The sequence below is a fragment of the Onychomys torridus genome, unplaced genomic scaffold, assembly GCF_903995425.1.
Source record: "Onychomys torridus unplaced genomic scaffold, mOncTor1.1, whole genome shotgun sequence".
Taxonomy (NCBI): Eukaryota; Metazoa; Chordata; class Mammalia; order Rodentia; family Cricetidae; genus Onychomys; species Onychomys torridus.
Genome location: NW_023412834.1, coordinates 1 through 25,303, shown reverse-complemented (window position 1 = coordinate 25,303; position 25,303 = coordinate 1). Strand labels below are relative to the sequence as shown.

At 48.5% G+C, this 25,303-nt stretch overlaps 1 pseudogene; it reads right to left on the bottom strand.

Moving 5' to 3' along the window:
• Window positions 1-1,825: 1,825 nt before the first annotated feature.
• Window positions 1,826-8,782, bottom strand: LOC118575904 (annotated as a pseudogene).
• Window positions 8,783-25,303: the final 16,521 nt, after the last annotated feature.

Here is a 25,303-nt window from a genome sequence, read left to right as displayed (position 1 = left end):
GAGATGGGGCAGGATGCTGGGGGAAGTCTGGGGCAGAGGGTGCATTCTTCCTGCTGCAGAAAGCCTGTCCCTGGAACCCTAGGCTTGTCTGGGACTCCAGACCTCTGGTCACAACTGGTTCTCCCAGCCCACCCTCTTTCCTTTTCAGACATCAGTAGTGATGAGAATTTTCCCTTCAAACTTGCTCTGAACCAATGAGCCAACTCTCCAGCCCATCCAAATTAATTTTTAAATAGTTACCTATTGTGTATTAATAGAAAAGCAGTTTAATCTGAAAAATAAGTATTTTCCAAAATAAAGCAACAGTGTGAGAAGAATGGATTGTTTATCAATCACATTATGCTTTTCTGTGTCCCGTTCTTGGGGACATTTTGTTAGAAGATCACTGGATTTCCCTATCTTCTTTGGCGTTAATCACCATTTTGTTTGAAGTAACTGGGGAGAAACATCCAACTTCACAGTCACACAGAAGAGCTGTTATGTTTAATGTCTTCAGGATGGACACTCAGTGTGATACAACAACAAAATAACACTTTTTAGCTTTTTGTGTGTGTGTGTGTGTAAGCTGAGGATCGAACCCTGGGTCTTGCGATCCCTAGGCAAGTGCTCTACCACTGAGCTAAATCCTCAACCTAGCTTTTTTTTTTAAAGGTTTATTTTATTTGATGTATGTGTTTTGCCTACATGTGGTTATGTACAACACAAGGTGCCCACCACCCTAGGAGTTCGGAAGAGGGCATCAGATTTCCTGCAGCTGTACAGGTGGTTGTGAGCTCATGGGTGCTGCTTCAGTACAAGGGAGGGACGGGGTGGACTGAGGAGAGGGTGCTGCCTGCAGGAAGCAGAGTGAGGCCCATGTGTCCCTCAGTCTTATTTATTGCTGTAATAATCAAAGTGAACCTGGCAGAGAAAGGGTGTATTTCATCTTACACTTCCACATCACCGTCCATCATCAAAGGGATTCAAGGCAGGACCTGGAGGCAGGATCCTGGAGGTGGGAACTGAAGCAGATACCATGAGGAACACTGCTTCCTGGCTTGCTCCTCCTGACTTGCTTGGTCTACTCTCTGAGACACCCCAGGAACACTGCCTAGCTGTGGCCCCGCCCACAGTGGGCCAGGCACTCCCATATCACTCATTAAAAGAAAGCACCCTAGAGGCTTCACTAAAGGCAACATGGGGGTGAGGGGATTTCTTCAGTTCAGGCTCCTCTTCCCACACCACATCTGGGTTTGTGTCAAGTAAACAAAGGCCAGACATCAGGAGCTCAAGATGCAGGGTCCCTGGGACTGAGAACTGGGGAGGACCTTCTAATCCTCTCAGAGCCCCACTCTGGTGACTAAATCCCAGCATGGGAGCCTCTGGGGCCATTCATACTCAGAGCCCCACAGGATGTTAGAGAATTAGCAGCAGATCTGCACCATCAGTCAGACTGAAGTGGGAGGGCAGGTATGGAGGGCACCCCAAGTCTCTGTCCTTTATGACCCCACTAATGTAGGGACACACAGGGAGGTGATCTTCTTTCTCAGTGACTTCAGCCTCATCCTGGGAAGACAGTGATGGCAGCAGGCCAGGGTCCTGTGACAGAGCCAGACAGTTGTCCACCTTGTGTGTAGCAGGAGAGGACACAAGGGCCCTGGAAGCAGGATGTGAGACCCTAAGGTGCCCTGTTCCCTCAAGGCCTGGGGCCCTGGTGGAGCAAGGAGACCCTTCATCCAAAAGATTTTTGTCCAATAAACCTTCTGCTTGGGTAAGGAACTTGTGAAACAGACTGGGTCAGCTGTAAGTATGACTTCATGTGTCAGTCCACTTCTTCCAGTCAGTTCTACATCACATCATCCCTGTCTGCATTTCCCACACAGGCCTCAGCGTCCCCAGTATTGGGACACAGCCTGTCCTGAAGGAGGCTCACCAGCACCTCTGTCCCACAGCAGCAGGAAGCTGTACAGAAAGCAGGTTAGTGTCTCAGCTCGTCCTTCTCCTCACGGGACCTGTGACACCAGCCTCTCGGCTTGGATTTGTTTCACCAATTCCAAGAGTTTGGAGGTTTCTCCTGCCTTCAGCTGCATCCCTTTGCCTGGACAGGCAGCCCCATGTGGGTGGGTGCAGTGTCCAAGAGAACCACAAGAGGGCGGTAGTGCCTAGAGCAGGAGTTCAGGGCAGATTTGAGCCACACCTTCACACACAGACAGGGTGCTGGGACCAGAACTCTCATCCTCTGGAGGGGCAGCAAATGCTCTTACCTGGTGGCCATCTTTCCAGCCCCTTGAAGAGATTTTTAGACTCCATTTAACCCTCCTGCACTGGACACCAACAACTGACACATCAGCTGAGGGAATGAGACTCTGACAAGCTGCAGAGTCACAAGTAGACGATGGGACAGTGACGTGACTGTCACCTGGTTGACAGGATTGTGATGCAATCCAATTTATGACAGCTGAAAAGGCTACATTTCATGACTAGTACACAGGTTTTCATGTCTGAAAACTTGACAGGCTCACAGCAGGGGGTGGGCGAGGTCCTGGGAGATCCAGAGCCAAGAAGTAAATGGATCAAGCTGAGGCCTAGAGACACAAATATTTCAGATTGTCTCAGGGTTTCTATTGCTGTGAAAAGACACCATGACCACAGCAGCTCTTACAGAGGAAAACATTTCATTGGGGTGGCTTACCGTTTCAGAGGTTTCCTCTATTATCATCATGGCAGGACATGGCAGCATGCAGGCAGACGTGGTGCTGGAGAAGGAGCTGAGAGTTGCACATCTTGATCCTCAGGCAAGGTAAAGTGAACTGTCTGCCATGCTGAGCATAGCTTGAGCAAAGGAGACTTCAAAGCCCACTCCAAAAGTGATACACTTCCTCCAAGGCCACCTGTGCTCCATGAAAGCCACACCTCCTGTAGCATCACTTCCTGTGGGCTCATGGGGTCCATTGTGTTCAAACTACCACACAGCCTGCAACCCTTTTCAGAGTAACCCGGTTTGTCCTCAGTTGTGGCAGCCATGAGACCTCACCCTGGCAGTCAATCAGGTGGAGCAGACTCTGGAAGCTCCCCCATCATCTCACCCTTGGTTTTGTCCTTTCCTGGTCACCTCTGCAGGGACTCAGTTTCTGTTTTCTTCCTGCATCCTCAGCCTGCTCAGTCAGCCTGGAAAGGTCAGTGGAGGGAAGAAAAGGCATTTACAGTCAGAAGAGGGAACCTGGGATTGCTTAGGAAGCCTGGAGGCTGAGAGTCTCAACAAGGCCTAGGAATGGAGTCCAGTGGGGAGAATTCTGAGACCTTATGAGAAAATTCCAAGAAATAAGACCCTTGAGACCTAAGTTTCTTCCAAACATGGAATTGTTCTTGGAGTGTGTTTTCGAGCCTCATTTATAGGTTCCATTCTCCCAGGTCCCACCTATTGTAGAGCAGTGACAGCTGAGTTGTCTCAACCCTACATCCTGGGGAACCCCATCTGGACCCTAAAGTGTGTGGGTACATTTAGGGTACAGAGGCTCTTCTTTCTCAGTCTTATCTGTGCCAAAAAACAAAGGCACATGCACCTTCCCCCGAAGGGCTGTTAACATTGAGCTCAGAGGGAAAGGGATCCTGGCAGTCAGGAGCCAAGGAATACCACAGAGTCACTGTAAGCATAACAGCTCACAGCCCTGCTCCAGGAAAGGTTTCTGTAGACAAGATGACAGCTCTGCTCCCTCAGGGGAGGGTTTCCCCAGAGTAGTTGTTACAGCTGTGCTCACTCTGAAGAAGTTGTTAGCGCTCTGCTCAGGGCTGGTGAAGTGTTACAGCTGTGCTCCACTGTGGAGGAGTTACAGCTGTGCTCCACTGTGGAGGAGTTACAGCTGTGCTCCACTGTGGAGAAGTGTTCCAGCTGTGCTCCACTGTGGAGAAGTGTTCCAGCTGTGCTCCACTGTGGAGAAGGTACAGCTGTGCTCCACTGTGGAGAAGTTACAGCTGTGCTCCACTGTGGAGAAGTTACAGCTGTGCTCCACTGTGGAGAAGTGTCACAACTTTCTCCACTAGGGGAAAGTTTCTCCAGTGAAAGTGTCTTGTTCTGGTCCAGGGAAAGTGTCAGAACTGGGCTTCACACTGGTAACAATGTCACACTGCACACAAACCTCACTCAGGAGATTATTGGAAGGAAGAATCCAGGAGGGTGGCTGTCTCTAGGGAGAGAATCAGCAGCAAAGGGAACAGGGCACAGAGCTTATATAGGAATGGGGGGCGGGGGCAGAGCTTTCGAGGGTAGATTGGGAATGGTGGGATTTTGTAGCCAGACTCTGGGGCAAGCTCACAGATTTTTGGGGTTTCAAGGCTTATTCTTGGGGTCAAGTCAGGGTTGGGGTATTTTTCCTTGGCTTTGGTTTCAGGTCTAGTCAGGGAGGAACAGGGTGTTTTCACCCTACAGGGACAAGCCCATTTTGGGGTGAGAGAGCTGGGTCCCTTGAGCTGGCTCACCTGGTAGGTCCCCCAAGGAGGGCAGACACCAGAAGGGCAGAGCTTGGCATGGGCTGTCCCTGGGGCTGGGCTCTTTCTTCTCTTAGCCCAGTCCCACGCTGTAGCCTGACCAACTGTAAATAGTCTCTCTGAGGTTGGGGACCAGGCCAGGAGACCCTGAGTTTACATTGCAACACTATGGTTGAGCTCTGGAGGTAGGTGTTGACCCTTCTGGGGCCCTCGGGATTTTGGTAGTTTGGGGTCCTGCCCTTCCTTGAAGGGTTTATTTTAAGTGTCCCATTCCCTGGGGTCAGGACTATTATTTTGCTTTGTTTGAGACAGGGTCCCACTTTTATCTCTGCCTGGCCTCGAATTTCCATGTAGACCAAGTTGGACTAGAACTCACAGAGGACCACTTGACTCTTCCTCCTGAGTCCTGGGTTAAGGCCTACACCACCGTGGCCAGCCATGACTGGTGTTTGGTCACTGGTTTGTGTTTTAACTGAAAGGGTCTTACCCAGGGCAGGAGGAGCCAACTGTGTACAGGTCAGAAGCTTGTCTGTCTCTCCACAGCTTTCCTTTCTCTCCTGTCAGATGGACTTGGATGTTCCTTGGTCCTTCTAAGTCAGGCCCTGTTCTGATGTGACATCTTTATCCTAGGGGAAGCTGGGAGAGGATTCCTTCAGGGACACTGATCAGGCCAGAGCCATTGCTGCCCCCTGCTGGACTCTTTCCTTTCTGCTCAGAAGGATCACAGGATAGTGTCCCACAGGATGGTAGGGCTAACTTGAACTGTGGGAGCTCTGGAAGGTCCTTTGCTGCCTATGGTTTGGTCTGGTTTCTTTCTTATTTTATCCATCATCAGGGATCTTTCTATTTTCCAAAGTCAAGGGAACTCCTTACTCTCAGTTCCTCCCTGGGCCTCCTTCCTAAGTAGCTGGGGGTCCCCTCACTCTCTAAGTTCATGGTCTACAGAAATCTGGGCTATGAAATGTGGGGCTCAGCTTGAGCTGGAGGGCTGTTCAGGACGGGAAATGGGGAGGGGGCAAGAGCACCAAAAAAAAAAAAAAGAAAGAAAGAAAGAAAACAAAAAACCCCAAAAAAACCCAAAACAAAACAAAAAAGCTCCTTCACCAGAAATCTGAAATTTTGATTTAGCGATCCCAGCTTGAGGAAGGTATTGGGTACAGCCCTGGGACTGTCCTGTGGTCCTGCTGCTCCTGGAGGGCACCACCCTGTCTGGTCCTACAGCTAATGAGTGGGATCCTTGTGGTCTTTCTGAGCAGTGTCAAAGAACAGAAGTCAGAGAGATTCTGATGTCAGTGTGTTTCTGTCTGGGGAAGATGATGGAGTCAGAGTGCTGTCTGTAGTGGGCAGAGAGGTGTAGCACAAATCCATATTGGTCTTAACAATAAAAACCCAGAGTCAGATATCAGGGTGAGAGCTGAAAGATCAGAGAAGGAGAGCATCAGCCACTAGAGAGACTTCTCACCTCTAGGATCCTCAGTCTGAAAGGAGATGATCCTGTCTCCAGGAATCCTCACACTGAATGGCCCTAGTCCTCAGCTGAAAGGGCCAAACTCCTGTCTCCCTGCCTTCTATTCCCACTTCACCCAGCCATATCACTTCCTGTGTCAACCTTCCTGGTGCTGGGGTTAATGATGTGTGTGCTTCCCAAGTCCTCAGAGTAAAGGCACGAGGTCCCAAGTGGTGGGAATGAAGGTGTGTGACGCCACTGTCTGGCTCTGTTTCTCTTTTAGATTAGATTAATCTGTTTGTAGTCCAGGATGGCCTGAAACTCACAGAGATCCATTTGCCTCTGCCTCCTGAGTGCTAGGATTGAAGGTGTGTGCCACCATAGGTCCTGGCCCTGTGGCTGGCTCTTCCCTCTGGTTGGGAGACAAGCTTTGTTTGTTGAGCATACAAAAATATCACCAGAGGGGAAAGTGGTGGACACTGTGCATTTGACACCAAACAGGACTTGGCTGCCCCAGTTCCCTCCATACATCCTGCACCCTGGCGTGGTTGGCCTCCGCCTCTCCTTGTCCCTCTGTGTGCAAGTCCTCACTAGTCCCCTCTGGTCCCAGGGTGTCTCCTGGAAGCTCCATTAATCACATTCAGGGCTTCTTGGAGGTCTGCTGCTCAGTGACCACTTCCCACCAGTGTGGGGACCGTTCTCAAGCCTGTGAAGTCTTGTTCTTCTGGAGGAGGTCAGCAGCCCGTTCTCAGCACACTAGAGGCCTCAAGGCAAGGGGTTCTCAGCTTCCTTTCACCCTGTTTTCCATCTGGAAGGGAGACCCCGGGCCCAGCAGCCTCTCCTCTGGCTAGGAGGAGGAGACCTGGGATTGGTGGAGATACCTGAGCTGAGGGGTTGGAGTCTGAGCTGTGTCCCCTCCCTCTGCACCAGACCCTGTTTCCCAGGATCCTCTCCCCTCCAGAGCTCCTGCACACTTGTGAACTCTACTGTTCCAATGATGCTGCACGGGCCCCCCGCTCCCTGACTTCTGTCCTTCAGGATGTCCCTTCCTGTCGTTATTACTAGGGATTCTGGTGCTCCGTCTCCCCTCCCATGGTGGACCCTCACTTAGGAGGGGCTAGCCCAGAAGCCCTCAGTGCACTGTAGCTTCCCCATCACCCCTTCCTCCCTGCCAGTGAGCTTCGGTGTGGTTTTATTTTATTTTTAATTTTATAATTGTATCTATTTATTGGGGTGGGTGGATGGCTCGGGTGTTAAGAGCACCTGCTGCTCATGCAGAGGACCTGGGATCACGAACCAGAACCCAGAGGGCAGCTCACAATCCTTCCCGACCTCTGGTCTAGATGCCCTCTTCTGACTTTTGTGTGCTCCAGGCATAGATACATGCAGGATAATCACTCAAGCACATCAAATGAATAATTTTACCATTTTTAAGTGTAATTTTAAAATTCTACTTATTGTAGCCAAAATCTTAGGTGTCTTATTAATAAAATCATACCTGCGGCCAGTGTGACTCTGGCTTGTGAGGCTATGCTGGAGTAGTCAACGTGTTGCCCAGTAATCAGCAAGAGGTACCCTTCCTTCCCATGTACCACTTGCCAGTAAATGTGATCAAGGATCAAGAGCACACCCCAGCAGTTCTGAGGCAGCTTTATTTGGTCATCAACCTTCAGGTCTCTGAAGAAGACACTACTCCTGGCCCACTCAACAATGGAGAAGAGGGTCTGGTCTGCCATTTTGCACATGAGCCCAAATGTGTTCAGCTTTTCATGCTTGCCTCAGTTAGCCTGCTCTTGCTGTGAGTAAGCTGAGATTTTTCACTCGAATTTGAGGCTCATCTGGTTCACACTTCAGAAGTTCCAGTATCAGGCATAGTGTGCTGCCTAGGGAGCTTATCTGGTAACCATCCATGTAGGAATAGTCCATCATTGACACAGGAAAGCTGATGTAAGGATCTGGGTACTCAGACTTGATGGCCAGGCTAGGAAAGTGACCATATGGTTGGTAACCTTGCAGGCTGCCAGGAGGTGGCATTGTCATGCTAATGGGGGAGGTGACAAAGGGACTTCTGTCATAGTCTGTGGGAGGCAAGGCAGCAAGGTTCAGAGGTAGGCCTTTGGAGGCAGAATGGATGTTCTGAATTGCAGAGAGGATGGTCAGGTCCAAGGGCATCACTTGCATCACCTGAGTCATGGCTTCCAGCTTAAGTCCATCAGCTCCGATGAGGGATGAGGGCTTTCTTCTGTTGCTTTAGGGCCCTGTCTCTCTTGTACCTCGGTCCCAACTTACTTCTGCCTCCTTGCATGCGCTCACCACCTACGGCTTCTACCTTCATTCCAACACTTGGACATTTGTGGAATCGACAGTAAGGACTATGGTTTCTCTTTGTTTTGGCAGTTCTGGCAGTTCTGGTTTTATATACATGTGTACCTTTTATTGTTTTGGACTGTTCACTTAAAAAAACCCTTGCAGCTTTGACAGGTAAGGAGACCATAATGGTACCCGGATACTTTATCGCCACAACAGGACATAGCTCTTCGAGATCTTCATCATGGAGAAATTCACCATTTTAAATTGAGACACTTGCTTGTTTTCCGGCATCTGCCCCTGTTCCCCATGTGATCAGGCCAGTCTCCACTTTGGGCAGCATGACAAGAGGGCTGCAGGCAGGAATGGGGGGGTCGGTGTCGGTCTGGCAGCCCAGCACCTGGACACGGGCAGCACAGATTGAACTCAGGCGGAAAGAGAGAAGGGGTGACCAGTGTGCCAACTTACCCACCCACTCGCCCAGGGCTGCCAGGCAGGACTTCAGAGCCCTGTATGATCCCGCAGCTTCAGAGATATCCCTGAGCTGAGCACAGGAGATCCCCGCTGCCAAGACACAATGAAATGGTCCTGCTGCTGGGGTTCTGCTAGGCAAAGGCAGAGGCAGGGAGGGCCAGGGCACTCCTGACTGGGACAGTGAGCTGTGCTGGCTTGCTCTGGAGGGCAGCAGAGGCAGCCACCAGCTGCTACTGCCCCAGCTGCTGAAGGGCTCCATGACTCCTTCCCCTCCCTGAACCCGCCTTCTGGCTCAGGATCTGCGGGGGTCTCTCTCTCTCTCTTTCTCTCTTAATTGTTGATCTTAGTGCCTGTGCTATTGGTGTTCTGTTCAGGAAGTTTTCTCCTGTGCCAACATTGTTGAACATTTTTAAAGTGTTTCTTGTCCATTTGAACTTCTTCTGTTGAGAATTCTCTCTTTAGATCTGTACACCATTTTCTAATTGGAATGTTTGATTTGGCTATCAGTGTTCTGTTTAGGAAGTTATCTCCTGTATTGATGTGTTCAAGGCTTTCCCCTACTTTCTATTCTGTCACGTTCTGTGTATCTGGATTCATGTTGAGGTCTTTGAACTACTTGGACTTGGGTTTTGTGCAGGATGATACATGCAGATCTATTTGCATTCTCCTACCTGCAGACATCCAGTTAGACCAGCACCAACTGTTGACCGGTACTAGTTGGAGCTCACTGACTCTGGACTGACAGCTTGGGAACCTGCATGGGACCGAACTAGGCCTGCTTAATGTGGATGATAGTTGTGTGGCTTGATCTGTTTGTGGGATCCCTGGCCGTAGGAGCAGGACTTATCCCATTGTGTCAGCTCCTTGAACCTGTAGCTTCTTGAGTTTCCTGAGCCTCACCAGCTCCTCCTGGCTCCAGCAGGGATGTTTCTAGAGGAAAATTCACACACTCACCTCCCTCTTCTACAGAAGCTCCCTTGATTAACACAACCTCAGGCCAAATGCTGGTGTGTGGAGTGCAGCACCAGGTCCCCTCACACTGAGGTCAGGATCACCTGAGCTTCCTCTCAGCAAATCCTTCCCTCCCTCTCCACCTGCCTTTCTGTCTTTGATCCATGATCCTAATTGTATTTTTATTCATTCATCAAACATTTCTTGGGTCTGAATGTCTGCTGGATCCCAGGCACTGAAGTCATCATCCCTCACAAGACAAAGATGGCAGCATCGGGACAGAGATTGTCACCTTCTTGGTCTTCATCATCTCAGCTAAGCTCCTGGAGCTCCTGACTCGAGGTCACAAAGCTAGAAGAGAAAACTGCAGGGTGCGGATGAAAACCAGAGCAGGGATGAAGTAATTTCATCTCTGGTGTTCCCACAATCTATTTTTTAAAGATTCATTAATTTTATGTCTATGAGTGTCTCTTGCCTGTATGTTTTTGTACCATGTGCCTATCTGGTGACCACAGGAGCACTGGAAGTGTGTGTGGATGGTGTGAGTCACGGTGTGGGTGCTGGGGTTCGAACCTGGGTCCTCTGCAACAGCAGCAAGTGCTGTCAACCCCTGAGCCATTTCTGCAGTCCCTGGACCACTTCTTTTTTTTATTTTTTTCCAGAGCTGAGGACCGAACCCAGGGCCTTGTGCTTGCTAGGCTAGCCCTCTCTCTACCACTGAGCTAAATCGCCAACCCCTGGACCACTTCTTTTAAATACACCAAAAGCTCCAGCAAACTCAGCCTGTAAATCCCTGAGTCACCCCTGGAGGCAGCATGAGGATTCCCAGAGCCAGGGAGGGAGAGGGGACCTTGGGCAGACACAGATCCAACAGGACAGATCTGAGATGAGACCCTGTGGATCCCTCCTCTCTGCCCATCCTACAACCCAGGTTAGAGTCTGAAAGATGGAAAGAAGGAGAGCACCTGCAGGGAGGGGCCTGGAAGGAGGCAGGAGCTCAGGAGACTGAAGTTCATGTCCTCAGCCCACAGTCTCCTGAGTGCAGGGGCTTAGTTGGGCCTTGGGGGACAAGGATGGACAAACACCTCTTAATGCTGTCACTCAGGGACCCCAAAGGGGGATGAGACAGGCACCACTCACAGGAACAAGAACAGGCCAAGTCCTCCACACAAACTAAAAAGACAAGAAATAAACAGAGAAATGGGGTGAAGAGCCATGGTCAGGTCAGTGCCCAGGCTGACCTGTCACAGCTGCCTTGGCTGCTCACAGTCCTGGGGACAGGACAAGGCTCTGTCATCCCAGTGTCCCTGTGATCACAGACTCTCAGCATGTGGTTCAAGTGATGAAGAGAACAGACCATGAGGTGACAGAGCTGAGGAGTGACCATGTCACAGCCAGCATGTGGGTGCTGTGTCCATGGAGACCACAAGAGGGCGCAGGTTCCTAGAGCTGGAGTTCAGGGCAGATGTGAGCCACACCTTCACACACAGACATGGTGCTGGGATCACAACAATCATCTATGTTTTCTTTCCAGCCCATTCAAGGTATTTTTAAATGCCATTTAACCCTCCTGCACTGGACACCAACAACTGACACATCAGTTGAGGGAATGAGACCATGACAAGCTGCAAAGTCACATGGAAAGGAGGTGGACAATGACATGACTGTCACCTGCTTGACTTAAGGATGGATCCGAACTTTTGCCCTATTAGTATGTCTAGAAAAGGCTGGGGGTTTTTGTTTTGTTTTGCTTTGGTTTTTTGGTTTCTTTGTTGTTGTTGTTTCCAGACAAGGTTTCTGTGTAAAGCTCTGACTATTCTGGAACTCACTCTGTAGACCAGGCTGACCTCGAACTCAGAGATCTGCCTCTGCCTCCCAGTGCTGGGATTATAGGGTATGCCACCACCACTGCTAAGGCTACATTTTATGACTGTCTTAATCAGTGTTCTGTTGCTGTGAAGTGACACCATTGTTGGTGTCCTCAGTTACATGGAATGATCAAGAAAGAGGTCTCTCCAAGATGAATTTTAGACTCTGCAGCAGAAAGGTCCAGCCTCTGACTGACAGAACTTCCAACAGCTGTGCCTAGGCATATTTATTGATTATTACACAAAAGTTGTTTTTTTGGGCAAAACAGGTTCCTCATACCAAAGTCCCTGTTCTAATCTATATGGTCATGAAGGAAAACAGCACACACCTGCAAGTTTAGTCCTTATTTAGTCCATTTGTAATACTCAGTAATGCAAGATGCTCCAGTTGTGCCAGGACTGACATGTGACCAAAGTCATGCAAATGTTGTAAAGCTCCTTCAGAAAAAAACTCTAACTGGGTGGTGGTGGCACGCACCTGTAATCCCAGCACTCGAGAGGCAGAGGCAGGTGGATCTCTGTGAGTTCAAGGCCAGCCTGGGCTACAGAGCTAGTCCAGGACAGGCTCCAAAGCTGCAGAGAAACCTTGTCTCCGGGGGTTGGGGGGGAGGGAAACAGAAAAAAAAAAGCAAAGAAAACACTCTATAGCTAACAATCACTGTTTTGTTTTTCGTTTTTCTTTTCTTTTCTTTTTTTTTAGCTGAGGATCGAACCCAGGACCTTGTGCTTGCTAGGCCAGCACTCTACCACTGAGCTACATCCCCAACCCAACAATCACTGTTTTCTACAATGATTTCTTCAAAGTCTAAATACTTCCAGAAGACAGCTGTTTCATTCTAATGTTTACCCTAGATACTATTATTCTACTAGATATCCTGCTATACCCCATGACCATGGCAACCTTTTTTTTTGGGGGGGGGGAGCTTTTTGAGACAGGGTTTCACTGTGCAGCTTTGTGCCTTTCCTGGATCTCCCTCTGTAGACCAGGCTGGCCTGGAACTCACAGAGATCCACCTGGCTCTGCCTCCCGAGTGCTGGGATTAAAGGCGTGTACCACCAATGCCCAGCTAAAAGAAAGCTTTTAATTGGGGCTTCCTTGCAATTTGAGAGGTTTAGGCCATGAGTCTCATGGCAGGGAGCATGGAGGCACATGGGCATCAAGGTGCTGGAGAAGTAGCTGAGTGTTCTACATCCTGATCTCAGGCAGCAAGAAGAGACACTAACGCAGACCCTGAGCCTGGCTTGAGCTTTTGAAACTCCAAAGTCCACCCCCAGAGAAACACTTCCTCCAACAAAGTCACACCCTCTGATCCTTACTCTCAAGTAGCACCACTCCCTAATGACCAAGCATCCAAATCTAGGAGCCTATGAGGGCCATTCCTATTTAAAGCGCCACAGTAACTAACAAATGTTGTAGGAGATCTCACAGAGCATTGCATCAGGCTTGAATTCTGGAGTGTTAGCACTTGGGCTTTGAACTGCCTTTCATGGTACTACATTTTGTTACTGTTACCTTTTGTTACTGTTACCTTTTGTTACTGATACCTTTTGTTACTGTTACCTTTTGTGACTGTTACCTTTTGTGACTGTTAGCTTTTGTGACTGTTACCTTTTGTTACTGATACCTTTTGTTACTGTTACCTTTTGTTACTGATACCTTTTGCTACTGTTACCTTTTGTGACTGTTACATTTTGTGATACTACTTTTTGTTATTGTTACCTTTTGTTTGAAGTGTTTGATTCTATCGGAGTTCTTCCTGAAGTGGTCAAGACCTTTGTAAAACTTAGTTCTAAGAGGACCTTGAAACCAAGAGGTCTCATGAATGAGAATTTCGTGGGCATTTGATTCCTCCAAACAACTCCAGATAAGAGGTTCTGGTGTGTGGAAACTGACTTGCTAAGAGATGTAAATTGGGGAATGATAATAAAAAAAAAGAAAAAAGGAAAAAAAAAGGCCTTTGGTGAAGCAACAGGCAGTTAGTTTGCCAAAGGTTGGTTTCTCTGCTGCTGCTAAGCCTAAAATTCATCCTGGGGCGTTGGGGATTTAGCTCGGTGGTAGAGTGCTTGCCTAGCAAGTGCAAGGCCCTGGGTTCGATACTCAGTTCCACCAAAAAAAAAAAATTTCATCCTGGAGTGACGCTAATTCTTCCATAGACCTGTGCAAAATGGAACACTAACAAATAAAACTCTTTTTTTGCATGAAAAATTTATCCTTGCACCAGTGCAAACAACAAACAAACAAAAGTGTTCAAGAAGTCGGGTGGTGGTGGCACACAATTTTAATCCCAGCACTTTGAGGCAGAGGCAGGTGAGTCTCTGTGAGTTCAAGGCTGGCCTGGTCTTCAAATCGAGTTCCAGGACAGCCAGGACTGTTACACAGAAAAACCGTGATTCAAAAAAAAAAAAAAAAAAAAAAAAAAAAAAAAAAAATTGTTCAAGAGCCAAGATGTAAAAGTTTTAAGCTAAGACCTCAAGACACAAATATTTTAAGATAAAATGTGTAATGGTCCAAATTATGTTCAATTCTATTTGTGTCTCTATGGCCTATGTGTGAATGCTTTTTGAAGTGGTTATAAATTCAATTGTAGACATTCCTCAGTGCCTTGGGAAATTTCAACCCGAGGTCACTAAAGACAGAGGCTCCTAATGTCCTTATCCCTTATCCTTTCCTGATAAAGGGCTGTGGCTGGGCTCAGTGGCCTTCCTTAGCAAGTATCCTCTGCTGGCGATAAGATCCTGTCCTGTGTGGAGACTGCAAGGTTCTCTTAGTTTCAAACCCTGAAGGTTCATGACCTCCTTCCTCAGATGCCGTATCTCCAAACAATTCCTGGACCAACTAGAATTAGATAAAAACAGAAGTTGTACGAAATACCCGGCACACGCCACCAGTAGCAGGGTGATTAGCAAGGCCACGAACACCAGCAGGTTTGTGGCATCTTACAGCCAGGGTGGTGGTCTGTGTAGGTACTTCAGCAGCACAATGCTGTTCTCTGTCTATACTGGCTCCATGGATGTCTTAGTTAGGGTTTCTATTGCTGTGAAGAGACACCATGACCACGGCAACTCTTATAAAGTAAAACATGTGTTGCTGGAGACCTTCTCTCCAGCCCCGGCCAAGCCCTGTTAGTCTGACAACCCTCTTATAAAATAAACACACAGACGCTTATATTATTTAAACTGCTTGGCCATTAGCTACCATTGTCTAGCTCTTACTCTTATATTTAGCCCACTTCTATTAATCTGTACTTTGCCACATGGCTCATGGCTTACTGGTACCTTACATCTTCCTTGTCCTGAGGGCAGCTGGTGGCCTACTCTCCCTTAGTCCGGCCTATACTTCCTGCCTGGCTACTGACCAATCAGTGTTTGATTTACCAATGAATCATCCACAGCAAACATGTAATTGGGACTGGCTTACACTTTCAGAGATTTAGTCCATTATTGTCATATCAGGAAGCAAGGCAGATGCAGGCAGACATGGTTCTGGAGAAGGACTGAGGGTTCCTTCATCTTGATCTGCAGGCAACAGGAAGTCATCTCAGACACTGGGTTTCCTGAGCACAGGAGAACTCAAAGCACTGCCACAAGAACATACTTTCCCCAGCAAGGCCACACCTCCTGAAAGCGCCACTCCCTTTGGGGACCAATTTCTTTCAAACCACCACAGTGGACTTCATCATCTTCTCAAGCACCCAGGAGGGTGTGACAAAGGATTCCAGCTCCTCCAACTACAGGTTCGGTTACATCTGTCATCAGCACTGGCAGATGTTTGTTTTGAGATAGAGTCTCATTGGTCTCAGGCCGCCTTCAAACTCACTATGTCACAGCTGAGGATGGCTTTGAACTCCTGACATCCTGCCTCCACCTCTGCAGTTTTGGGATCTGATCTATGCTTAGCCAGTCTTGGTGTTTGCACACATGTGTACCATGGCACTAGTGAGGGTCATTTCTCCCTCACTAGTCTCCCTGTCCCGCCTCTCCTGCTGCCCCTCCCCCAAGTCATCCCCTTGTTCTTCCTGTCTCACATGTTTAAATCTAGAGTCCACATACGAAGACACATGTGTGAAGTCACAATACAGTTGCTCCTATCTCCACTAGAAAAAAGACTCCCAATGGGAGCCTGTGTCTGAATGCAGGACAGCAATGACCCCTGTCTACACCCCATGTGCTAAGTGTACACATTCCTAAGTTAATAAATTAAAGTTAAAATTCATAAATAAAATAAAGTCTTTATAAAGGCAAGCAAACGCCCACAGGCTTTAGAAGGGTCCCACACTGAGCTCTGATAAAACCCTGAGTTCAGTCGAAGAGTAACGAAGATAAGCCCAAACCAGGGGTTCCTCATGAGAAAAACAGTGACCCCATTCTTAATGGTGACAGAGGACAGATTGTGACAAACAGAATAGGGAGATATTGCCTGCTCTTCTCATTGTGATGGCATAATACACAACAACAGTAACAAGGGAGAAATTATTTATTTTGGCTCATGATTTGAGGGACAGTCCATCTGGGGACAGCAGGGTGGCAGGAGAGGTGTGAGATGTGGTGGCTGAAGTGTGAGGCAGTGGTCTCATTTCATCACAGGGGAGACGGGAGATACACATGATGGGGCCTGAGCAGATCCTGAAGGCACCAGCAAGTCACATGAAGGAGTGACTGTGTGTCTATGGCTCCTACTGCTGTGGCTTTCTGTTTCCCACAGTGCACCTCATGGGGGTGTGTCCTGTGATCAGCTGACTGAAGAAGAGAGGCAGCTGGATCGACAGGTTCTGCTCACTGTGCAGTCACCATTTAGAAATGGACAGCTGCTGTATCACAGCCCATTCTGAGACAATCCTGAACAATGATGAAGGAAATCTTCACAGAGGCCAGAACTTTTGGTGAGGCCAGTGATTGTACATTTTTTGGTGGAGGGAACTATGGCCAGGTTTAGAAACATATTAGTATAACCGACAATGGGAGAAATAGGAGATGCATGATGAGACAGTTTCTCAGAATATACCCCACAATGCCAGCTGGTGACATTTCCTAACCAGCAGTGACATGATCCATGAGGAGCACATCACTAGTGCAGGGTATCCCAGCCATGTTCAGGAGCTGGTCCGAGAACAGAGTGCTCATTTTCAAGCACCCTTGGTATAGTTGTTCATATTCACAAGGATGTGAATTCCATCCCAGTGGGTGCAATCAGCTGCTTTTCCATTGCTGAGAACCAGCAGCTGCACAGGCCACAAAGCAGAGGACTCACCAGTCCCTGTCTGGTACTAAAAGCCTGTGGTCCCTGGTGAGCCAGTGGCCTTCAGCCCTCCAAGGACGTCCACAGAAGCTGAGTTCTGATGTCCCTGAAGAATGGTGGTGGCAGCTGTGAGGGGTTTTTGTTTGTTTTTTTGTTTTTGGTGCAAGGGCATCTGGGCAGTTGGGAACCAAGAAATACCACAAAGTCACACCATGCAACAAACCTCACAGAGAGACTGATTGGGGAGAAACACAGAATGGTGGCTGCCTCTGACAGGGACAGAGACAGCAGATGGCCTGGTGGAGGGGAGGGCTTTTACAGGGTTTTGGAGCTTTGTGCAGTGAGCTAGTGGAAATACACAGTGTGGATGGAAGTATTGCTGTATTGCTTGACAGTCAACTTTGAGAAACATTGTTTGCCGGTGAACCCTGAGTTGAAGGGTAGGGATTATCAAGTCTTGAAGCTCAGAGACAGGCCAGGGACAGGGTGATTTTCCACTGACGTGTTACTGATGGATCATCCTGACTCCATCTATTTTGTTATAAGGTCAAAACACATTCATTTCTATTTGCTGCCAAATTCAAGCTTGACCGTGCTTAACCTGTTTCTGGATTTGACAAAACCCACACCTGTGGAGTTTGACTCACAGCCTGAATGTACCTTGATAAGATGTTCTGCCAAATAATTAGAAAATGTTCAGTCAAGTCCCTACATAACCAAAATTCTTCTGGGAAACCCAATCCTTGAAAAAACCCTAGACTTTCAGGGGTTTCAGACTATGTAAACGCAGCTCTCTCCTGTGTTTGTTGCTATTTCTCAAAGCATGCATTATGGTGATAGCCATGACAGACAGAAACAAACCTTTAAGAATTTAACCAAAAAATCTGGGTAATGGTCTTTACTCTTGTCCAGTAGGATTAACATTACCTACAGCGGCTACCAAAATATGATAGATGAACTCAACAGTGAGACTCATACAAGCCATGAGTACTTGCCAGCATGGTGTGAAGGCAAGCAGGGAAAGGGAGAAGCTTTTCTCTAGACCTTTTTATCTGTGGCCACCGGAAGGAGCTCCCCATATTCAGGGTGGATCTCTCCTCTATATAACTTGATCTTGGAAGTCCCTCACGGGAATGCCCAGTGGCTTGTCTGTTTCTTGGTTCCAGACTCAGTTAACACTGAAATTAGACGTCAACCATCACCAGCTTCAACATGGTCAATGCTCAGAGGTGGCTCGGAGAGAATATGACCCTTATGCAAGCAGAGAGTCCCTCTCCTCTCAGTGAGAGCATTCCTGAAGGCCTGAGAAAGAGATGTAGCATGTAGACTCTTGTTAACAGGGGTGCATGCAGTCTCTCAGATGCCTCCTAATCTACTGCTTCATATGTTTTGTAAAAAAGTTTTTCTTTATTTCTGTGTATATGGGTGTTTTGTTTGCATGCACATCTGTGCACCACATGCATGCTGTATCCAAGGAGCGCAGATCCCCAGGAACCAGAGTTACACATGATTGTTAGCCTACTATGGATGCTGGGAATCAAATTCAGGTCCTCTGAACAGAAGCTAAGTGCTCTCAACCACCATTTTTCCAGTCCCAAGCAATTATACTCCTTATGTGTGTACTAACGAGTTTTATGTCAACTGGACATACAAACTAGAGTTTTCTGAAAGGAGGGAATCTCAATTGAGCAAATGCCTCCATGAGATCCAACTGTAAGGCATTTTCTCATTAGTGACCAATGGGGGAGGGCCCAGCCCATTATGGAAAGTTCCATCCCTGGGCTGGTGGTCCTGGGTTCTATGAGAAAGAAGGCTGAGCAAGCCATGAGGAGTTTGCCAGTAAGCAGCACGTCTCCATGACCTCTGCATGGATTCCAGTCTCCAGGCTCCTGCCCTGTGTGAGTTCCTGCCCTGACTTCCTTAGATGATGAACAGACCCTTTCCTCCCCACCTTGCTTTTTGGTCCTGGGGTTTCCTTGCAGCGATAGAAACCCTGACTGAGACAGTGTGTCAACCCTGGTACCCATTAGATGCAGTCCTCGTTTGCATTCTCTGCTGGACAAACACTGTGACCAAAAGCATCTAGGAGTGGACAGGCTTTATCTGGCTTGCAGGTTGCAGCCTGTCCTTGGGGCTGGAGACAGAAACTGAAGCAGAGACCATGAGACATGGTCACTGACCATCTCTCACAGACTTCCTGGGAAAGCTGCCCCCCAGACCCCGGAGCTGAGGACCGAACCCAGGGCCTTGTGCTTGCTAGGCAAGCACTCTACCACTGAGCTAAATCCCCAACCCCAAAAGCTGCTTTTTGCACACCCCAGACACACGTGCCTAAGGATGGCATTGTCCGCAAAGTGCCATCCTGTCAATCTGTACAGCACCCACTGCTTAGGTCCTAGAACCCTCACTTGTAGCAGGAATCTTAAAAGTTCTTATTGGGCTGGAGAGATGGCTCAGCGGTTAAGAGCACTGGCTCTTCTTCCAGAGGTCCTGAGTTCAATTCCCAGCAACCACATGGTGGCTCACAACCATCTGTAATGAGATTTGGTGCCCTCTTCTGGCCTGCAAGCATGCATGTAGGGAGAACACTGTATACATAATAAATAGATAAATCTTTTTTTAAAAAAAGTTCATATTAATAAAATCAAACCTGGAGCCAGGTATTGGAGTGAATGCTGGAAGATCACAGAAGCAAAACAAGCCACAGCTTCCTCACCTCGCCAGTTCTTCAGCTGATCCTGTTTCCTCAGACTGGATGCTTCTGAGTCCTCATTCAAATGGATCTCAGCTGAACTGTGCTGCTCCAAAGCCTAAACGCCAGCCAAATGCTTCTAGTTTCTGGTCCTCACGCCTTATATACCTTTCTGTTTTCTACCATCACTGTCTGGGATTAAAGGCTTCAGTCACCATGCTTGGCTGTATCCTTGAACAGATGGATTCCTGCCTCTGGAATGCTGGGATTAAAGGCGTGTGCTACCACTGCCTATCCTCTATGTTTAATATTGTGGCTGTTCTCTCTCTGACTCCAGATAAGTTTATTAGGGTGTACAATATTTTGGGGAACACAGTTCCACCACACTGACTAGGGCCAGCGAGGGAATGAAGAAAGGACAGACACACAGACAATGAAGCTGGGATAAGGTGGCTTTCTCTCCTGCCACTGACACGTCCACATCCTGGAACCTCCACATGTTTACAGGTACAGCAGAGAAGGGGTTAGCTAGTGTGGGTAGGAGGTCAGTATAGGTGAGACGTCTCAGCTATAACCATCCAGGAGCAGGAAGCCACAGGTGGTGTCTTTGCACACATTGATCAATAGATCACAGACACGCAGGTGTGGACTCCAAGGGCAGCTTTGCCAGCCCTCTTGAGCCAGGCTCTATTGGAATGGCCTTGTCAATGTACCATGGGCCATTAGTTCTTGGGGTCCTCAACCGGCCGGCCATACCCATGTCAAAACACACATTATCCCACTCACTCACTCACTCACTCACACTCACTCACTAACCTCCTCTGCTCTCTATAAATCAGCCATCAAGGAAATGCCCTCAAAATACTCACAGGCCAATCCAATGGAGGTAATTCCTCGGATGAGGCTCACTCTTCCCAGGTGAACATTGACAAGATTAGCTTCCACAGAAAGCAGACCTGTATTTGTGGTTGGTTATGTGCTGTCAGCAACACTAGCCACAGAAGACACCCTCTGGGCTATTTTTCGATACTTTTAGTTGTACTTCATGTGTATGAGTATTTTGTATGTATGTCTGTGCACAACTGTGCAGTGCCCATGCGGGCCAGAAGAGGGCGACAGATCCCCAGGAACTGCAGTCAGATGATTGTGAGCAACCAGGAGTGCTGGGAACTCATGTCCTCTGTAAGAGCAGCCAATGCTCTTAACCATTGAGCGCCAACTCCAGCCCCACCATTTGGTTATTTTTGAGGTATTAGTGGGCTCATTAGCTCCTACTGCAGCCAGCACCTGCAAAGACATTTCTAGAGGTTGGAAGAGGGCGGCTGCTGCTTTGGTGTTTTGGAAGAGCTAAGGGGTCATTTTGGTTACAGGATGTGAATCTTAGGAACTCTTGTTAGACACCCCCCTCTCACCCGTTTGGGTTTTTACTGGGTAACTAAACCCACAGTGATATGTCCTAGTCAGGTGTCTATTACTGTGATGACACACCATGACCAAAGAACCTTGAGGAGGAAAGGGTTTGTTCAGCTTTCATACACAGTGCTGTTCACCATCGAAGGAGTCAGGACAGGAAGTCACACTGCACAGGAACCTGGAGGCAGGCGCTGATGCAGAGGCCATGGAGGGGTGCTGCCTACAGGCTGGCTCATCATGGTTTGTGTAGCTCTGGCTGGAGTGGAACTCACTGTGTATCCAGGCTGGCTTCAAATCAGGGATCCACCTGCCTCTGCTGCCCAAGTGCTGGGATTAAAGGTGTGAACTACTAGGCCCAGCTCTCAGCCTGCTTTCTTATAGAACCCAAGACCACCAGCCCAGGGATGGCTCCAACCAGTGGGCTAGGCCCTCCCTCATAAGTTACCAACTAAGAAAATGCTTGCCAGGTTGTGGTGGCACACAGCTTTAATCCCAGCACTTGATGGCAGAGGCAGGTGGATCTCTGAGTTTGAAGCCAGCCTGGGCTACCCAAGTTCCAAGATAGCCAGGTCTACACAAAAACTGTAAGGGGGGGGGGGGGGGGGGGAGGAGAGAGAGAAAGTGCCCCACAGGCTTTCCTACAGCCGGATCCTCCGGAGGCATTTTCTTAGTCAAGGCTCCCTCCTCTCAGATGTCTTCAGCTTCTGTCAAGTTGACATAAGCTGTCTGTGGTTGACAGAAAGGGGGACTCTAATGGTGACTGAGTGGGGAACCTAGCAGGGCTTGTCTGCAGTTTTCTGGATTTCTCTGTGAAAATCTCCTGCCAGGATTGGGTCAAATCTCTCCAGAAATGGGGATCTCAAGCAGGAGAGGTGGCTACGTGGTCGGAGCACCCGCTGCTCTTGCAGAGGACCCAGGTTTGATGCCCAGCATTCATGTCAGGTAGCTCTCATAACCACCTGTAACTCCAGTTCCCGAGGACACAGTGCCCTCTGCTGGCCGACATGAGCACTGCACATTTGGTGTTCTACATACATACAGTGGAAACACATACAGACAATAATCTGAAAATAAAAACAAGGAACCTAAGAGACGGAAGCATTCGGCCTTATCTAAAGCACTCCAGCCTCATGTGAGAACCCGACCTCAGCAAAGCCTCTCGCCTAAGTCTTGGACTGTCCTTCTCTGCAGAAAGCATCCTCCTTGACAACTCAGAGAGGAATACAGATGTGCATGGAGCACCAAAGCTATGGAGCACCAAAGCTATGGGCCGTGCAGAAGCCGCTCCCCCAGCAGTCCTGGGTTCCGAGGCAGACATCCATTGCCCCAGGTAACCAAGAGTCCTGCCCCTTCTGAGCCACACCTGCCCACAGGCTCTCCCAGTCACAGGAAAACCAGCACTCTTAGACAGGCTCAGGGTGGACAGGACTTTTGTTACGTATGTGGAGAACTCAGCCTCAGAACTGCATGACACTCACAGTGTCATGCCAAGGCTCTGAGGGCACACAGGTGCCCAGGCCTGATAGAGGAGGCAGTTCCTCAGACAACGAAATGCAGCATGAGATAGGGGCCTTCTGGGAGCATGTGGGAAGCAGAAATCAGTATTTGAGGCAGGTCAGTGTGAACATTCCAGTCGGGTGGACCCGGGTGTGAACAGCCCTCAGAATGCCCGTGAGTAGTGAGAAGGCTGACTGCGCACCACATTCCAAAGCAACTGAACTGCAGGATCTGAAACCTCAGACCAGCAACACAGGTTCCAGCTTCTGCCAGGCCAGATCGGGCAGGGTCCAAGGCAGGTGCCTCGTCCAGGCCCAAAGACGCTGCCATGCTGCTCACTCTGGCCTGTCACACTTTTACATGGAGGCAGGGCCAAGAGGAGAGTTCTGGGGTGAAGGTGTGTGTGGGGGAGCAGAAATCTCTTCCAGAAGACAGGCTCCAAAGAAGTCCCACAGCCTCTTTCACACCCAGTTCTCCCTAGCCCAGCCCAAGAAAGTCATCTTCTCAAGGGACTTAGAGGGGCAGGGAGGGAAGGATCCCACTGCTCAGTCTCAGCACTGACCCCCACTTGTGCACACATACCCCCACTGCTAAGTCTCTGCACTGACCCCCACTTGCTCACACACACACCCACTGCTCAGTCTCAGCACTGACCCCCACTTGCTCACACACACACCCACTGCTCAATCTCAGCACTGACCCCCACTTTGTTCACACCCCACGTGCAGCTTTCCCATTTGAATTTTCCACCATCACCCTCCTGTTACAAAAATCATTTAAGGTCTCGTGTGTGACATGTGCCTTAATTCCCAACACAGCAGAGCAGATGCAGACAATTCTCTGTGAGTTCGAGGCTAAACCTGGTCGCTCTAGTGAGTTTGCAGGATTGGGATTGCTTTAGATCTGCGATTGCTTTTGGAATAACAACCATATTCTCCCAACCAGGGAAGTTCTTTCCATCCTCTAGTGTCTTCTTCATCTGTTCATCAGGGTGTTGACGATTTTCATCCTTGGTTAGGGTTATTCCAAGATATTTTTATTTTAGGCTATTGTGGTGGAATAGTTTCCTGATCTCTTTCTTAGTCTGTTTTCATTTAGTGACTAAGAGGCTCTTGGGTCTTATTGTTGGTGGCCCTGAGCAGTGGAGTTTTTCTGATGGACTCTTGGGGTCTCTAACTGCCACAGAATCATCATCTACAGATGAAAACACTTGGACTCTCTCCTTCCCTATGTGTGTCCCCATCATCTCCTTCCCTATGTGAGTCTCTATCATCTCCTTCCCCTATGTGTGTCCTCATCATCTCCTTCCCTATGTATGTCCCCATCATCTCCTTCCCTATGTGTGTCCCCGTCTTCTCCTTCCCTATATGTGTCCCCATCATCTCCTTCCCTATGTGTGTCCCCATCATCTCCTTCCCTATGTGTGTCCCCATCATCTCCTTCCCTATGTGTGTCTCCATCATCTCCTTCCCTATGTGTGTCCCCATCATCTCCTTCCCTATGTGTGTCTCCATCATCTCCTTCCCTGGTGTCATTCCTGAGCCCCAGACTTTATGTTCTGTGTGGAACATGGATGGGAGAGTATGAGCATCCTTGCCTTGTCCTTGACTTTAGTGGAAATGCTTTGAGTTTTTCTCCATTTAGCATACTCTTGGTTTGGAGGTCAAATTTAAACAATATCTGTCTACAAATTTAGCCCTGTAGAATGTACTGGAAAGAAAACAACAACCCAAAGAGGTAACTACATCCATGAAAACACAGGAAATAATAATCTCATCCCAGCAAGACCGAAAGAAGGGAAGCATGAGCACACACTGAAGGAGACCCCTGCACAGTGGGGGCTTCTCCCAGGCCCTGGAGTAGGCGCAAACAGACCCAAACACAGGCTTTCACAGGGAGAGGCTTTATCAAGAGGGGAAGAAAAGCTAAGTGGCTGCTTTCTGACCCGGGAGAGAAATGGCAGCAATGACCTTGCAGGTGTAATGTTGAAAAGGAGAGGTCTGTGTTAGAATGGGCTAGCCTGCAGTGTATTTTGATTGGGTGAGTTCAGTAGGTGAAGCAAAGAAGGGTTGTGATTGCTGGACTTTGGTACTCACCCTCAGGAATGAGTCTGGCCTACGAAAGTGTTCAAATAAGGGGATAAACATTGATGGCTAGCTCTAGGGATGTAATCTAGTGGATTTTAGCAAGACAGAGGGAATGGGAGAGAAGAGCAAAGCCTGCCAGACCACATATTCGAGTGGGCTAGTGTCCCTTCACACACACACACACACACCACACCACCACCACCACCACCACCACCACCACCATCACCACCACCACCAACAACAAAGTAAAAGTAATGACCACTGGTCATTGTTATCTCTCAACATAAATGGACTAATTTGTCAGGATCATTGAGAGAGGAACACAAGCTTTCTTGGAACTCATTGGATCAAACAATCAGTAGTCAGAATAAAACATAGCTAGGTGAGCCTTGGAGAGCAGAGCCCCCAAGGATGAATTGTTCTAGAGACCTAATGCTGTAATGAGTATAGTTTGCTTATTGCCCGCATGGTCACCAGGTCCCAACATAAACTATGAGTTGTAGGACACTTAAGGGTGCTTTCTAGGCCCTCCTGGGGCAGTGTATTGGTTCTTACAATAACTGCTTCTTTTTCAAGATTTGCTCTTAGGCAGATTAAGGATTCCCACCTTAGAAAGATATAGAGATGTAGAAGAGTAGTATAGTCAGGTTAAGATGATTTGTCTTGTCTTTTGATTTGAAAATCTTAGGGAACAATTCTAGGTTTAGGAAGAGCACACTTTTAATGGTGAGCAAGGGTTCACTTGATGGTCACGGAACAAGAACAAAGGGCAGCCTGGTTGTTACTAGCATATTACCTTTCCTTCTAATGTGGCTGCGTGACTAAGTGAAATTATCAATGTAACTTTCTAGCTGCAGGCCACAATGA